Below are 15,179 nucleotides of genomic sequence, written 5' to 3'. Positions count from 1 at the left end.
ATTGAGGTCAACGTCAAGGTGACATGGGACAAGCCACAGGGACAAGGCATTATTAGGAAGATGGATATCACAATGCAAGAAAATGTTATGAGATTTGGCGTTCTCAACTCAGACATCATGCAAAAGTGTCTAGAGAGGTACAAAGGGGAAAAGCAACAATGCTTGATAGATCTCTTGCAATTCAAGCGCAATCGTGCCACTAGAAACATTTCTTTTCCAGATCATCTTTTGGAAGTGTCTGACTTTTCAACTTGGCGGTGGTTAGATGCGAAAATCTCAAAGGCAAAGAAGAACGGAGTGTTGATTATTGAAGAGGAAGAGGAGATTGTCAAGGGGTTGTGATTGGCATGTCACAACTTCCTTTTTCAGCTCCACATGATCACATTACTTCAGTAACTTTAATTTTGTTTCAATTTTATGGCTGCAATATCACAAATATGGAGCTTTGTGGTCGCATGGAAGACACTTTAGAGTACAAAGGATAGATGAACAAAGGGCCACCTTCGGCAGTGGCGTTAGGAGGAGTAGAGAGACAAAAGAGAAGATACAGATAGATGAATGCTACCAGGAACCCAAAATGAGCACTATACCATTGAATTTGGAACAAACTATACAATGTGTAGTCTAATCAACATTTAACAATCACCACGGTGGTTGAAAAAGAAATCTGGGTAGAGTGTAATCAATAGCTCTAGCATTGAAAGACAATTGGAGCTATTTCTTGACCTCCCAATCAATCATGACATTGGAGTCTTCCCTATACTTTTTACAATGTCTCTAGTATTGAGATACAATTGGAACTATTGCTTGGCTCCTGTTGATCGCTGGGTCAACAACACAACATAACTCAAGTTTCGTACCAAAGTCTTATCTTTTGCGAGTTATGAAATGCTGCGGATTACGGCTATAAATGTCATTTGTAATGAGTAGTTATTCTAGTTTCAAAAGCCGGGGTGCAATGGCACTTCCAGATTGTAAATACAAATCCATTTGACCCTTTCAACCCCGTTTTTGGTTAAACCTAAGGTAGCCTTAGTATATAAGGTACCTAGGTCATTTTGTAAAGAAGACTTTTATCATAATCAAAACTTAGCACTGCCGTCTACTGTGTGTGAGAGAGAAAGAGAGTGAGCATGAGCTTTATCCTCTCGCTACGCCCTGCTCGCTCAACACATTGGATATCTGACTGCACCATTGCTGTAGGCTCGAGGAGAGCTACGCGACAACGCTAAGCATTCCGTGCGAGACAAAGCGCCCACGCCGACGCATCTACGAGCTATTTGTGGCCGTAAGTGTATCAAACGATGTCTGTTTTTTGTGTGCTAGTAGTCTATAGAATCGTGGCGACATAAGCTACGCATAGGTACTCATAAATTTTAGTTTTGGCACTTTCAAAATTCTGCTCTGTCATCCTACGCGTTTTCTGCAGATGGGTTTAGAGTGAGGGTTTTGAGTGTAGAAGCTTAGGGACAGGTGTATCCTAGTGAGGGGATGGTGTTCTTTAAGTTTCGTACGAATCTGGAATGATTAGGTGAGTTACCTTCCGTATGTGTGTATGTGGCTAGGTGGTGTAGTTGAGAGCAGTGAGGTTCTTGATTGTGGTATAGTTGGCCTTCTAGAGTGTTGTATGTGTAGGATGGTCTTAGCCTGACAAGCTAAAGAGATTTCCTCCGTGTGCCTATCGTGTCATCTGTGTCCTCGATTGACATTATGTTGATCTAGGTAGTGCTTGCATGCACTTCATGGGTGTGTGAATCTCCCCGTCCAACATTGGCGCCGCTGCCGGGGACACAAGGACCTAAGTAGGTTTCCTACTAACACTCGTGTGATGGTTGCTTGATTTAATTCGGCTAAAGAAAGAGTTTTTCTTAAGTGGATCCGTAAGAGGATATTCTGCAATCAAGTGGATAGCCGGGAAGCGTGTGTCTTGCTGAGGGTCTGCGACTAGATAGGTTTAGTTAGGATCTGTGGATTAGAGTAGTTGTTGGTGGTCGAATGATTTGTGAGGTGATAAAAGCGTTTACTAGTCCGTGTGTGGCAGTGAAGCGTTTTTCTACTCATAGATGCAAAACCCCATATGATTTGTAGGAGTAGCTTTAGGTAAGTGATCCGATTCTGATCTAGAGCTATTCAGCACTAAATTATTTGCTAAAGTGCTTGATTGCATTTGAAATCACGGAAAAGTGTGCTTTTGAGGGTAAAAATGCATTAAACAAGCTTTTGTGGATATTTTTGTATAACTGACTGATGATGTACATATAAAAGAGCATTTGCTAGGGTTCTGTGAAGAAAACCTGCAATTCTGTAAACATAGACATCCTACGCGTAGGATGTCTCAAGGGGGTTCTGGAGACCAAATTTGAAAATTTTGACTGCACCAGTGGGTTCAAAGGGTAGGTTTTACCCTAGTAACATATTGACTTGGGTGTTTTTTCCTATTTTTGTTGACCAAAAGCCAAAAGGCGGAGTCAGAAAACGTAAAATTTCAGCAAAGGCTTAATTAAGTGATTTTTGCATGTTTTTGCAATTCTGAAGCATACTTGCACTTGCTGAGAGCATAAGGAAGCATCAGGGACACTTGCGTCTCAAAAAAATCAGCAGTAGACATCCTACGCGTAGGATGTCTACAGGGTGATCTGGTGGAAATTTTGAAAATCTGAGGTTACCAGTGTGTTTAGAAGGTAGGTTTTACCCTATTTTCACTTGGAAAGTGGAAATTTGACCAAATTTTGACAGATTAAAGCCAAAAGACGAGAACTGCCAGACATCCTACCCAAATTGTATCCAAGGCCTAATTTTGAGACCAAACCATAGGATGACTCCATAGGCATGTTCTAAATGTTGTATTGAGTGCTTCTGATAAATTTCATCTCATTTGGGTCAGTGAAAGGGAAGATTGAACAGAATTTAGCATTTTTTGACTGAAAAAGGCAAGGATAGCTAGTTTTGGGGTCTTTTGACATCCAATTAAAATCTAAGCATAGCATTGGGTTGCTGACATCAAGGGGAGCTGTGGGACAAGTCTGGGGTCAAACATGCCAAAAGAACATCCTACGCGTAGGATGTCTTCTATGTGATTTTGGACTCTAAAAAAAAATTCTGAGCATACCACAGTGATCAACACCTTAAGGAGAGTCTGTGGTTCAAATTTGGGGAAATTCTGAGCAGTTAGACATCCTACGCATAGGATGTCTAAGGCATGATTTAGAGGCCAAATTCAAACTGTGGACATAGCAGGGTGTTGTAAGCCTTAGGCAAGCCTCCTAGTCAATTTTGGTCCAATTTGGAGTTGATTTGACTGGTGAATTCATCAGAACGGACATCAGGCCTTTGGAACAGATTCTTGATCATTTGACCAACCTATAGGTGTCAAAATCAAAAAGTGAAAATAGCTGTGAGCTTAGCACATCAAGGGGAAGCTACAGTGCAAGTTTGAGCTGAAACAGAGCAAAAAGACATCCTACGCATAGGATGTCTCCAGGGTCATAAAGTGGTCAAAATTCTACTTTAGCCATATAGGGAGGTTCTAAGTGTCTCAAGGATTCCAGAACTTTTTTCAAAAGTGAATTTGGACCTTGTTTGGCCTATTAACCAAGCAAAGATAAGAATTGTCAGACATCCTACTCTTGGAGTACACTAGAAGCTCTTGCAGCCTAAAGCTTGACCTATTGGCATCCAAATTCAATTTTGAGCATACCATTGGGTTGCTGAGCACTAGGAGAATCTTGGGATCAAGTTTGGACAAAATCTGAGCAGTTAGACATCCTACGCGTAGGATGTCTCCAGCTTGATTTAGGACTCCAAACCAACCTATGAGCACACCACTGTGATCAGCACATCAAGGAGAAGCTGGGGTGAAAATTTCAAGTCATTCTGAGGAAAAAGACATCCTACGCGTAGGATGTCTCAAGGACATTTTTAAATCCAAATTAAATTCTGAGCATACCATTGTGTTGCTGGACTTAAGGGGAGTCTCTGGACCAAATTTTGTTAAATTCTGAGCATATAGACATCTTACGCGTAGGATGTCTCTAGGCCAGTTTCAAGGGTCCAACTATAATTTTGACCATACAGGGGTGTTCACAGTGTCACAGAGATCCCAAATCTTCTTTTAAAATTGAATTTGGACTCATTTTGACCAGTCTAAACTGCATTTCACTGTTTTGGCCATAACTTTCGCAAACGGTATCGGATCAGAAAAGTTTTTATATCAAAACGTAGCCTGAGAGCGGCAACTTTGCGACCATTTAGTTCAACCTTCGTTTGAGGCCTCAAAATACATCTGCAAGTTAGGGGTGTCTGAAAGCGACAATTTGCGAGAATTGTGACAAAACCGTTGCGGTTTTGGACATAGTTTCGACTTTTCCCTAACAAAAGCACTTGAACACAGTGGACTAAGTCTACTTGAACCAAGCAAAAGCTCTTAAGCCCAGAAATCATGTCTAACCTAGATTCAAACGCAGCTTACACAAGCTTGGAGATCCCGACAATAGAGGAATATCCTCCCACAATGGATCTTCCAAACTTGCAATTGATAAAGATCCATCTTGTTGAGAGATTTTGGATGATTGGTCATGAGAGTGAAGGACTATATAGATACATTGACGACAATGAGGTCAATCTTTATAGGTGCTCAGATCCATACCTAGAAGAGAATGGATTACAAGCTCTTATATGTCTACACATACGAAGTCAACTGTCAATGGAGATCTATAGTTGTCGACAAGTATGGACGAGAATACAGAGTTGTAGAAAACACAAATCCACAGACTATACTAGAAAGAGATGGATATTTGGTCAATGAAGGACCACAAATGCCTCCACCAAACACGAGAATTCCTATAGGAATTCCAAGAAGAGAGCCACCAGGATTCCCTTGAAGAACGATAACGAGAGAAGGATTGGGAAATTCTCTGGTTAGACTTGTAGACAATCGACGAGTCAGACCATCCCAAGTCCAGAAATGGATAAACAGAAAATACTCCGGAGATAAAGATCTGAGAGATCACGTAACGGCTTTTAGAAGAGTGATTAGAGCAGAGGAAGTTTCAGATTTTGCGACACAGTTTGCGGGATTTGGATTGACTCTAGAAGATGATGCAGCTACATGGTTTGACTCGGTGGAAAAATGGAATTTTGAGACCCTAGATGACATCCTCCTTATCATATGCATTGCTCACAACACGGTCTCGCAAATCCATAGATTCAAATAGAAAGAGAATGAATCAGTACGCAAAGCATCATTACGGCTCAAGAGATATGTTAAGCTCTGTCCGAGAGCGGAATTACCTACGCAAGCACGACTGATCCTGATCTTTAAACAGGGAATGAGAGATGCGGGCCTTCATAAGGATCTGCATATGATAAGGAGGATGACGCTAAACGAGTTGATCAAAGAAGCTCTTTATCTAGTGGATAACTGTGAGGCATACAAAGAAAAGGACTTAAAGAGTCAAGGAGATGACACATCCTCTCAGTACAGTGTTTCACAGATAAGTGAGTCCATTCCCAAGCCAACGGCACCTATTGATCAAGAAAAGCTTATCGACGACTTGGTCAAGAGGTTGATTCCTCTTGTAAGGTCTGATTCGGGAGAGCCGAAGTGGTGTGAAATTGAGAGAAAATGGACGAACCATACGGGGGAAGAGTGCTATCATAGAATGGAAAATGCTAGGGAGAGGTATGTAAAACCTCTTCCAGAAGCACCTACTCCACCTAGATACATTACAGGGAATGCTCCAAGCACATCTTGTCTTAGGACAACAACAACCTCCACTGCCACATGCTAGAATGCAGGTAGACATGAGATACATGCCAATGATGGAAGCATCAAATAAACCAACGCCAGTACCAGCTACAATGTGGTATAGCAACCAAAGTGAGTACTACCCTTCGGAGCAACAAAATGTGAGAGAAACACATGGAGTGGTGAGGCCGGTACAACCTCCACCTCCTGGGTTTCAGTCGAAAGAAAGAAGGTATGAAATGGACGAAAGGACATTGCGATTCATTGCAAATAGAGGCTTATCTAGGTCAAAGCTTGCTTATAGCCAAGAGGAAATGCTAAAAGAATCTCCTCAACCAGAGACAGATTGTCACAAAAGTCGTGACAGCCACTTGGCCAAACAATGTCCTCATACGGAGATCACTGAAGTAAATGCCTATTGTCTTGAGTGTGGCATCACTCACTTGATCCCCGATTACCCAAAAAAACCAAACCAAATCAGGAAAATCACGACAAATGTATTAGGGATTGTTCAGCTCCCTAGTAGCTCAGAAAATGAAAATGTTGTACCAGTTCAAGTAGTTACGAGAGCACAAGCTCAAAAGAAAGCTGTGAGAATCCAGAGAAAGCTGTGAGAATCCAAAGACAGACGCACCTAGTCAGAAAACCAAGAGCAAACGAAATAGTTGGAAAGCTAGAAAGACTAGGATGAAAGCACGCAGGGAACAAGAGAAAAAATCCCTAGCTGAGAAGCTTACCGAAGCTAAGGAGAAGATAAAACAACATGAGTCAAAGGAGGCACCTTCTCTTACACAGATGGTTAAACCTCTAGAAGAACCATCCATGAATGAGAGAAGGTTAATGAGACATTAGATGCCCTCTTGAAAGCCTATGATGAAAGGCTCAAAAACAACCAAACCCAAGAACACACGTGGATGACATATCCCTATGCGGAACTAGAAAAGCAAAGGTTTGAAATGTGCCATAAAATGATTCAAACAGCCCAAGATTTACTACAACCACCTGTTGCAAAACCTGAGGATGTGATCCATGTCATGCCTACACAAGTAATCCCACCAAACCAGGAACTAAAAGAGCCAGATTCTAGTCATGAGCACATACCAAACCTCAAAGACCCAGCATTAGAACCAAGGATAGTACTGAATACCACGGATAACTCTTTCGAGGGATTTCACCAAGCTATACCTGAGGATTGTAAAGAGATAGATGGTCTTGACGAATTGTGGAAAAAAGTCAAAGAGGCCAATGAAGCCAATGACCTAAGAAGACGAGTAGACAAGACTAGTGAAGAACGAGGAGTGTTTCTACCACCAATAGAGGAATTTGAGACTGGATCTCAAATGAATCTAGACGTGCAATCGTGTTGGGGCAACAAAGGATCTGTACAATCTATGGATAGTCAACCCTATTCGCTAAGAACACTACCGTGCTATATGGGAGAGTACGAGACCAAGTTAGATGTGGTTGCAGTCCCATCACAGAGACTGTCTCCCAACAAGGCCATCGATTCAAAGGGGCTAGTAGATATTCTATCTACCCCAGTCACCTGTACAATAATGTTAGCCGAGTTTCCTAGAATAAGACCAAACATGTGGGCTAATGTGGGTAAATGTCTAGAGAAATTTGGTGTAAAAACCCCAATAACTCAAATCGAGGAAGGCATCAAAGAGCTTGAAATGCCTCAACTAAATACTAGGCAAGTGCCATTAAACAAGGTAGGCGAGTATTACGAGGGAGAAGAGGGAAACACCACCCTTCCTGTGGAATTCAATAATGTAAAAAACATGGCAATCCTTGACAGTGGAGCTGGTGTCTCCATTGCAACCAAAGAGGTTTGGAAAAAATGGGAAAAACCTGCCTTGATATCCACACAAATGATCCTGCAGCTTGCAGACGGACACAAGGAAAAGCCCCTAGGACTACTAGAAAAAGTACTTTTTACTTCTTGTGGCATTGAATATGAACACACTTTTGCTGTTGTTGACTTTGGCAAGAAGAACAACTATGACATCATTCTGGGAAGACCATTCATGCGACAATTGAAAATGGTCCAATATTGGGGTTATGACCATATATACCTGAGACATATGGAAACCATAACAAAGATAAACTTGAGGGACCATAGCTATAGGGATGTGACAGAACACCGGTTGAGGAGTTTGATTCCGCCACAGTAGCAGGATCAGAACTTCCAGCTTGGTTAGGTAAGCCTAAAGACCTGTGGATGTGTGGAGCTTCACAATGTGGTAGCTTGAAACGTGAGGAATGTATCCTAGAGCGGGTTATAGAGGACAAGGACTATATCCCAGAACCATTTCCTGAAGAAGAGTTAGAGCCTTTTGGATGGGAACACATCTTGGCTACTCTGGACGTGTGCGCCGTGAAGGATGCTCCCACAACAAAGTTTTGTGATGAAAATGGCTATGATGTCGTTCCTTATTTTGCAGTGTGTGTAATCCAGGAAAACGAAGAGGTCCAAACATCAACAAGCTCTCGAAATAAGGAGCAAACAAAGAAATGTGGAGGATCAAAAGATGAAGAATAAGACGAGTTGTATGACTCTGTAGAACACTTCGAGCTTCCAGAAGATCAACGACCCGGGAATCAATGTCATCGCTACACGAATAACGTGCATCAAAAGTGGATTCCAAAGTCCTCGGTGAAGACACAGCCACCACAAGCATCCTCATACATGGCTCCTAATAAGGATGCAAAGACTCAGCTAGGAGGAATACGACCAGAGCAACGAGCTAACAATGCTCCAATCAATGGGCTAGAAAAGTCCTCCAAGAAACTACCACCCACGAGCAAACAGACAGTAACTTTCCAGTACTAGCCAAAAAATCAAGGAAAAGTACAAGAAGTCAACCTTGCTGAGGATAGTAGCGATAGTGATGAATCTTACGACATCCCCTATCATCAACTCAGGCCATCACTATCACCAACCCCTTCAGCAACAACCATGAGAGGTCAAAAGAAAAGGACAACAAGTCAAAGCCAAAAAGCTCGACAAATCTGGATACCAAAAAGCCAGATTGGCCAAAAACAGATATGGATCAAGAAGACAAAGATCTCTAATGACAAATCACAAGATCCAACACCAAAACAAAAATAAGGAAAGCGTGCACGAACGGGTAAGAATATCACAAAGTCGCAAGCTTTCACAACTCAGGTTTGGGCTCCAAAGAAGGTGATTCAAGCACAAAAAAGTCAAGAATTCATTTGGATTCGAAAACAACCACAGTATCAACTTTCAAAGCCTGAATCCCGTCACCAACCAAGCGTACGAGGGCTGAAGCAAAGACCACTGTTGACTCACACAACAAAAAGGTGGATCCCAAAGAAGTCTCTTCAAACACAAACGAAGCACGGGCAAGTATGGGTTCCCAAACGAGAGTGAGCAACAAAACAGCCAATAATCGCAAAGAAATGGGTCCCAAAGAAGAATGACAAAACTATTGTCAGTGCATCGCCGCTTGAATTCTTACAATGCTTCCTACGATTACAATACAGTTAGAAGAGACCAAGTCGCTTCAATCAAGCAACGATACAGGAGCTTCAAAGACCATTACATTGCTTAGAATAGGAACCCTCGCCAACAAATGCCAATAAGCAAATTGCTTATACCCACATCTTTCACAACATAAATCTTTTCCATGCATTGACTGTGTATGCATAATAGGGCTACATTACAAGGCCTACATAGGCACAACTTTTAATTTCCCAAGCACAACACATACCCTTTGTGATACCCTGTCGTAAAGGATGACTCCAAATAGGAAGGGGGGAGGCATTATGAATGCGGACCTAACATTATGACTATTAGACGGCAATGTTTTGTGAGAGGCATTGAACTTTTGCGTTTTATTGTGATAATTTTTTGACGAAATTTAGAGTATATGCCCTCATAGTAGTGTTACAGAGGAGCATGGGGACAAAATCCATATATGAGCCCCTAGGGACATGTGTATAGTGTACATAGCATTTAGATTTCTATTTTGAATTATTTTTCTTTTGTTGAGTTGTTTTAAGATTTTCTTTGTTTATTATTAAGAAAAAATAAAAAAATCCATAATCCACATGAAGAAAAGACTGACGAGAGGCCTGAGCACTACAAAGAGAAGAAGGTACAGGAAAACGATGAAACTTCACGAAGTATGTCTCAGCAGCCACTATACAGCCGAAGAACTTGTCACAAAGCAGTGTCAACATGCAACCGACAAGTCTTACAAGTCTGAGTCGAGTAGCTAAGCCACAAAATGAGTGAGGTGTTAGTCCCAATTCTTCAAGTAATATTCTCTGTGGTCTAAGCGTCTTAGCTATTCTAGGTACTGCTCAAGCTGGAAGAGTTGAGCATATTTACATTGTGTCGCTCATGCTGGTATAGGTGAGCAAAAGAGTCGAAGTCTAAGTTCTTAATTCTGGTGAAGTGAAGGAGAAGGTCCAAAAGACACTCACGTACTGAGCACAGTGAGATACGAGTGGAGAAACTTCTACATCGAAAACCCTTCTTAGAAAGGTGGAAGCTATTGAGACATCTTTTGATGTCACATGTGCTACATTTATTCCTCGAAACACCCATCATCTCCTTCTTTCACATTGCATGCTTTTGTTGACAAATTTCTCATATGCATATAGAGTGTCCCATAATTGGCACTTGAATCAGGTACTCTTTCGTGTTTCACCCAAGCACTCACCTTTCATGAACATGTACTTCACGTTCAACTACTCAGCTCCAATAAGAGCGTATACCAAAGGCATTTTTTTCCCACCGGGTGTTTTCCCTTTGGTCATCTAGGTTTTAGACCCTAATCTAAAGACACCTATCACCATCCTCTTGTACATATTCCTTCTACATCAACAATAAGTAAATGCTACTCAAATCAATTGACAAATGAATTGGAGCACCAATTTCAGATCATAGCATACTTCTCCTCAATGGCGAGTCGAAGAATAGCCTACAATGACAAAGCTGCAGACAACACTAACAACATGATTGCACAAGAACAAAGAAGTCCCAATGAAAAAGAGCAGACATAAAATTAATCAGAGGATCTCAAAAGATGAATGATTATGATGATAGATGTCCACTCTAATGGATCATAGTTCTTGTTGTGGTTCGACAAAGTTACAAGCAGTGCGACAGATGAAGCCAAAACGATAGCAAAGACCACATCGCCATCGACAATCAGGTCATGTCGAGGACGACATGAACGCGGAAGGGGGGAATGTTGACCGGGGAATGTTGACCGCTGGGTCAACAACACAACATAACTCAAGTTTCGTACCAAAGTCTTATCTTTTGCGAGTTATGAAATGCTGCGGATTATGGCTATAAATGTCATTTGTAATGAGTAGTTATTCTAGTTTCAGAAGCCGGGGTGCAATGGCACTTCCAGATTGTAAATACAAATCCATTTGACTCTTTCAGCCCCTTTTTTGGTTAAACCTAAGGTAGCCTTAGTATATAAGGTACCTAGGTCATTTTGTAAAGAATACTTTTATCATAATCAAAACTTTAGCGTTGTCGTCTACTGTGTGTGAGAGAGAAAGAGAGTGAGCGTGAGCTTTATCCTCTCGCTACGCCCGGCTCGCTCAACACATTGGAGATCCGACTACACCATTGTTGTAGGCTCGAGGAGAGCTACGCGACAGCGCCAACCATTCCACGCGAGACGAAGCGCACACGTCGACGCATCTACGAGCTATTTGTGGCTGTAAGTGTATCAAACGATGTCTGTTTTCTGCGTGCTAGTAGTCTATAGAATCGTGGCGACATAAGCTACGCATAGGTACTCATAAATTTCAGTTTTGGGCACTTTCAAAATTCTGCTCTGTCATTTCCTACGCGTTTTTCGCAGATGGGTTTAGAGTGAGGGTTTTGAGTGTAGAAGCTTAGAGACAGGTGTATCCTAGTGAGGGGATGGTGTTCCTTAAGTTTCGTACGAATCTAGCATGATTACGTGAGTTACCTTCCGTATGTGTGTATGTGGCTAGGTGGTGTAGTTGAGAGCAATGAGGTTCTTGATTGTGGTATAGTTGGCCTTCCAGAGTGTTGTATGTGTAGGATGGTCTCACCCTGACAAGCTAAAGAGAATTCCTCCGTGTGCCTATCGTGTCATCTGTGTCCTCGATTGACATTATGTTGATCTAGGTAGTGTTTGCATGCACTTCATGGGTGTGTGAGTCCGACTGCACCATTGTTGTAGGCTCGAGGAGAGCTACGCGACAACGCCAAGCATTCCACGCGAGACGAAGCACACACGCCGACGCATCTACGAGCTATTTGTGGCCGTAAGTGTATCAAACAATGTCTGTTTTCTGCGTGCTAGTAGTCTATAGAATCGTGGCGACATAAGCTACGCATAGGTACTCATAAATTTCAGTTTCGGGCACTTTCAAAATTTTTGCTCTGTCATCCTACGCGTTTTCTGCAGATGGGTTTAGAGTGAGGGTTTTGAGTGTAGAAGCTTAGGGACTGGTGTATCCTAGTGAGGGGATGGTGTTCCTTAAGTTTCGTACGAATCTGGCATGATTAGGTGAGTTACCTTCCGTATGTGTGTATCTGGCTAGGTGGTGTAGTTGAGAGCAGTGAGGTTCTTGATTGTGGTATAGTTGGCCTTCCAGAGTGTTGTATGTGTAGGATGGTCTCAGCCTGACAAGCTAAAGAGATTTCCTCCATGTGCCTATCGTGTCATCTGTGTCCTCGATTGACATTATGTTGATCTAGGTAGTGTTTGCATGCACTTCATGGGTGTGTGAGTCTCCCCGTCCAACAGCTCCCAATCATCATGACATTGGAATCTGTTCTAGATGCATGTCCAAGCCCTCATATCAACATGCACTTGAGCCCCTCAATGAACGTAAACTGGCACCCATACTTTAAACATTAGTTGTTCATCTGCTATTGGGCTTCTCTTTCCTTTCCCCAAAGCCTATTAATAAATTAAAACCCCTTGTTCAATTTTAATTCCAATCCTAAGGATATCGATACCCTTGAATATGTGAAAGTGAGTGAAATATCGGTGAGATTAGAGCTCATGAATCTTGACTATGAGGAAGATGTGACTTGATTAACACGGCTAATCTATTTAGGATTTACAAAAGAGAGAGAGATATCAAGAGCTTAGGATAATCAAGAGTTTAGGAGCTCAAACATCTTAAGAAATATGGTTAGAGATATATATCTCAAAGCTTAGTTAATACAGTTATGGTGGATCAATTCTTCCTGAGGAGGCCTTGGAGAGAGAGCTGTAGAACTTATCTTCTGAGAGATTAATTCTAAAAAACACCCAAAGAGAGATCAAAATCCAAGCTTATGAGGGCTTGATCCTCCCAAAAAAAATTCCCTAGAGAACTAGAATTATCCATGCTTACATCCTCTCAATTCTTCACGGCTATGAATTAGCCTTTTCCAAGGTGTGAGAGCAAGAGAGACGAAAAAGATAATGATGTCAAAGAGAGAGAACAAGATATTTCCCCTCTAATTATTGTAGCTATGGCATCTTGAATCCTCCCCCGAGGGCATCCAAGAGGAAAAATTCAAAAACTCCCTCTTCCTTTCTTCTCGAGAGTGAGAAAACCCCTCCCAAAATCTCTCTAGAGGGCAAGAGTCATGTCACCATATGAGAGAGTCCTTCCTCTCGATTCCCCCCCTATGAAAGATTTATCCTCTATCATTCCTTATAACTCTTCCTTTGCATGATTATTAATAAAAACATCATCTTAATGGGTCTCCTCAATAGTGATATCACTATTGCTTTTACAGGATCCACCCCTTGTGATGTGGCAACGATGTAGAAACCTTACTTGCTCCCACACATAGATAGGTGAAAGTTTTGATTTTTGGCTTCAAACAGTCTCTTTCAGCTTGAATACCCATGGCACCGTCACTACTGTGGAAAAAATATGCCTTTTCACACCATTTTTTGACTTTTTTTCGGTCCAATTTTGGCCAATTTTGACCCTGGACGGGCATGTTTCACGGAAAAATACCAAACAAACTCCAAAATTCATAAACTTTGTGCCACCACCCACATGGATCCCAAGCATGATACGAATCTTGTACAAGGTTGGTACATGTTGTCTCATAACATAAGCCATCAACCATAGCTACCTCAAAATGATTCTCATGATTGGAGCACTTTTGATCAATAATCATAAATCTCACATCATCTTCGTGATGCATCAATTGCTCTTCTTTCCTTCATAAAAGAGAGCATCACTCCAACCACTAACAACCCCATTCCAAATTTGGAAAAGCACCTCAAAAACACTAGCACTAGCATATTTTTCTTCCACATAAGGCATCTGCCACTTGAAAAGCCACAGGTGTGCATACAAAGCCACATAAGACATCAATAATCATAAATCTCACATCATCTTCGTGATGCAGCAATTGCTCTTCTTTCCTTCATAAAAGAGAGCAACACTCCAACCACTAACAACCCCATTCCAAATTTGGAAAAGCACCTCAAAAACACTAGCACTAGCATATTTTTCTTCCACATAAGGCATCTGCCACTTGAAAAGCCACAGGTGTGCATACAAAGCCACATAAGACATCCTAACCAATTCCTCATGATGCCAATATGTACAAAGACTTGCTAGCTGCCAAGCAAGATCTTTGCGGATAAGTGGATATGGAATAACCATATGGCAAAGTGCTTGGAATGCATCCATGAGATCACTGTGCAAGCAAAAGATCACCCTAACTTCCTTTTCTACTACATCTTCAAGATGTTTATACTGAAACACCACATGACACGAGATTATTGTGCAAGCTAAAGATCACTCTAACTTCCTTTTCTACTACATCCTCAAGATGTTTATACTAAAACACCACAGGGCACGTATCATCACTGATATCCGTTGGAGATGGCACTAGCATCAAATCCTTGCACACATGGACTTCATTCCTATCACCTTCATGACATGATACCTTTGCATCACAACCACTAGAGGGTTGCCCAACCGCCAACTTTGGTAAAGCACAGGTACCCAAGGTCAAATCATCCAGCATAGCATGACTCTCTCCTACATCATCGTCATTTTTGGTGTAGAAACTCGTTGACCATAGCCCACCATCTCATATTCATTACAAGTGGATATCCACATTTTGTTGTTGCAAGGCTCCTTCCCAAAATATTCAATGATCTTGGTGCAAGGCTACCATGTCCTTCATTGGATCTTGCAACTCTATGTCATCATTGCATACATCACCAGACCAACTCTTGTTAGCATTGGATGTGTCACCATCATAGGTCACCTCATCCTCGTCAATTTCACTTTTATCATCTTCACTTTCCACAACAATGCTTGAAATTTCACATTTGTCTACTATTTCCTTGATGTTTTTCACCATAGGCACGTGTATAGTTTCCACCATAACTACTTTACATACTTCGTTTGCATCCACTTGAAGCTTATGGTA

Source organism: Adiantum capillus-veneris, chromosome 21 (assembly GCF_014529385.1).
Source record: "Adiantum capillus-veneris isolate H3 chromosome 21, ASM1452938v2, whole genome shotgun sequence".
Taxonomy (NCBI): domain Eukaryota; kingdom Viridiplantae; phylum Streptophyta; class Polypodiopsida; order Polypodiales; family Pteridaceae; genus Adiantum; species Adiantum capillus-veneris.
This window is presented reverse-complemented; position numbering follows the sequence as displayed.